Source organism: Scyliorhinus canicula, chromosome 7, assembly GCF_902713615.1.
Source record: "Scyliorhinus canicula chromosome 7, sScyCan1.1, whole genome shotgun sequence".
NCBI classification, from domain to species: domain Eukaryota; kingdom Metazoa; phylum Chordata; class Chondrichthyes; order Carcharhiniformes; family Scyliorhinidae; genus Scyliorhinus; species Scyliorhinus canicula.
The window spans coordinates 207,558,874-207,562,198 of NC_052152.1; positions in this window are offsets into that span (position 1 = coordinate 207,558,874).

Consider the following 3,325-nt stretch of genomic DNA (forward strand, 5'->3'; position numbering starts at 1 on the left):
GTCCTGCTTTTGGTCTCAGTGTGAGGTGCTGGACTCTGAAATGGCCTAGCAAGCCATTCAGTTGTATCCAACTGCTACAAAGCCAATAGAAAGGAATGAAACCAGACGGAACACATGACAACGGCCCAGGCACTGGCAATGACAATGGCAAACCCAGCCCTGTCGACTTTGCAATGCCCTTACTAACATCTGGGGGTTTGTGCCAAAATTGGGAGAGCTTTCTCACCTACTAGTCAAGCAACAGAATGATGTAGTCATTCTCCCGGAATCGTACCTTTCAGATAGTGCCCCAGACACCACTATCACCATTCCTGGGTATATCCTGTCCCACTGGCAGCACAGTGGTATACAGTCAGAACGGAGTTTCACTGGGTGCCCTGAACATCGACTCGACCCAATGAAGTCTCACAGCATCAGGTTAAACATGGGCAAGGAGACCTCCTGCTGATTACCACATATGGTCCACCATTAGCTGACGAATCAGTACAGCTCCATGTTAACACCACTTGGAGGAAGCACTGAAGTTGGTACGGGCGTAGAATGTACTCGGGGTGGGAGATTTCAATGTCCATCACCATCGGTAGTACCACCACAGAGTGAGCTGGCCGGGTGTCCTCACTGGAGGAGGAGGCGCCACAAGTATTGCCGTGCTCAATGATGGAGGATCCCAGCACATCAGTGCAAAAGACAAGGCTGAAGCATTCACCACAATCTTCAGCCGGAAGTGACGAGTGGATGATCCATCTCGGTCTCCTCCAGAGGTCCCCAGCATCACAGATGTCAGTCTTCAGCCAATATGACTCACTCTACATGATATCAAGAAATGGCTGAAAGCACTGGACACTGTAAAGGCTCTGGGCCCTGACAATACCCCGGCAATAGTACTGAAGACTTGTGCTCCAGAACTTGCCGCACCCCTAGCCAAGCTGTTCCAGTACAGCTACAACACTGGCATCTACCCGGCAATGTGAAAAATTGACCCCATTTGTCCTATCCACAAGGAACAGGACAAATCCAACCCAGCCAATAGTTCTATCAGTCTACTCTCAGTCATCATCAAAGTGATGGAAGGGGTCATCAATAGTGCTGTCAAGCAGCACTTACTCAGCATTAACCTGCACACGGATGCTCAGTTTGGGTTCCACCAGGGTCACTCAGCTCCTGACCTGACATGAATGTTGATCGGTAAGTTCGTGGATGATACGTAAATTGGTGGGGTGGTAAATAGTGAGAAGGATAGTCTTCGATTACAGGAGGATATAGATGGGCTGATCAGTGGCAAATGGAATTCAATTTGGATGAGTGTGAGGCGATGCACTTGGGCAGGACAAACAAGACAAGGGAATACAGGATAAACAGCAGGACCCTGGGAAGCACCGAGGATCAGAGGGACCTTGGTGAGTATGTACACCGGTCCCTTAAGATGGCAGGGCAAGTAGATACAGTGGTTATGAAAATTTATGGTATACTTGCCTTTATTAGCCGAGGCATAGAGTTTAAGAGCAGGGAGGTTACGCTGGAACTGTATAAAACATTGATTGGGCCACAGCTAGAGTATTGTGCGCAGTTCTGGAATCCACATTATAGGAGGGATGTGATAGCACTGGAAAGGGAGCAGAGGGGATTTACCAGGATGTTGCCTGGGCTGGAGAGTGTTAGTTATGAAGAGAGATTGGATAGATTTGAATTGTTTTCCTTGGAGCAGAGGAGACGGAGGGGGGCATGATTGAGATGTATAAAATTATGAGGGGCACAGATAGAGTAGATAGAAAGAAACTTTCCACTTGGTGGAGGGATCAATGACCAGGGGGCAGAGATTTAAGGTGAGGGGCGGGAGGTTTAGAGGGGATTTGAGGGAAAACCTTTTCACCCAGAGGGTGGTGGGAGTCTGGAACTCGCTGCCTGAAAGGATGGTGGAGGCAGAGACACTGATTACATTTAAGAAGTATTTACATGTGCACTTGCGATCCCAGGGCAGACACGGCTATGGGCCAAGTGCTGGGAAATGGGACTGGAATAGTTAGGTAGTTGTTTTTGACCTGCACAGACGTGATGGGCCAAAGGGCCTTCTCTGTGCTGCAGATCGCAATGACTCTAACTTCAAACATGGACAAAAGAGCTGAATGTCAGAGGTTAGGTGAGAGTGACTGCCGTCGACATCAAGGCAGCATTTAACCAAGTGTAGCATCAAGGCGCCCTCGAAAAATGAGTCAATGGGAGTCAGGGGGAAACTCTCCGCTGAGTGGAGTCATTTCTGGCTCAAAGGAAGATGGTTGTGGTGGTTGGAGGTCAATCATCTCAGCTCCGAGACATCACTGCAGGAATTCCTCAAGGGAGGTCCTAGGCCCAACTATCTTCAGCTGCTTCATCAATGACCTTCCTTCCATCGTGAGGTCAGAAGTGATGATATCATAGAATTTACAGTGCAGAAGGAGGCCATTCGGCCCATCAAGTCTGCACCAGCTCTTGGAAAGAGCACCCTACCCAAGGTCAACACCTCCCCCTATCCCAATACCCCAGTAACCCCACCCAACACTAAGGGCAATTTTGGACACTAAGGGCAATTTATCATGGCCAATCCACCTAACCTGCACATCTTTGGACTGTGGGAGGAAACCGGAGCACCCGGAGGAAACCCACGCACACATGGGGAGGATGTGCAGACTCCGCACAGACAGTGACCCAAGCCGGAATCGAACCTGAGACCCTGGAGCTGTGAAGCCATTGTGCTGTCCACAATGCTACCGTGCTGCCCTTTGCAGATAATTGCGTACAGTTCCGTACCATTCACGACATCTCAGATAATGAAGCAGTCCATGTCCAAATGCAGCAAGACCTGGACAATATCCAGGCTTGGACCGACAAGAGGCAAGTAAAATTCATGCCACACAAGTGTCAGGCAATGGCCATCCCCATCAAGAGAGGATCTAACCATTACCCATTGACATTCACTGGCATTACCATTGCTGAATTGCCCATTATCAACATCCTGGGGGTTACCATTGACCAGAAACTGAAGTGGACTAGCTACATTAATACTGTGGCTACAAGAGCAAGTCAGTGGCTAGGAATCCTGCAGTGAGTAACTCACCTCCATGACCCCCCCCCCCCCCCCCCCCAAAGCATGTCCACCATCAACAAGGCACAAGTCAGGAGTGTAATGGAATACTCCCCACTTGCCTGGATGAGTGCAGCTCCAACACTCAAGAAGCTCAACAACATTCAACGTCCCATCACTCAACACTCAACACATATGGGCAGCACGGTAGCATTGTGGTTAACACAACTGCTTCACAGCTCCAATGTCCCAGGTTCGATTCCGGCT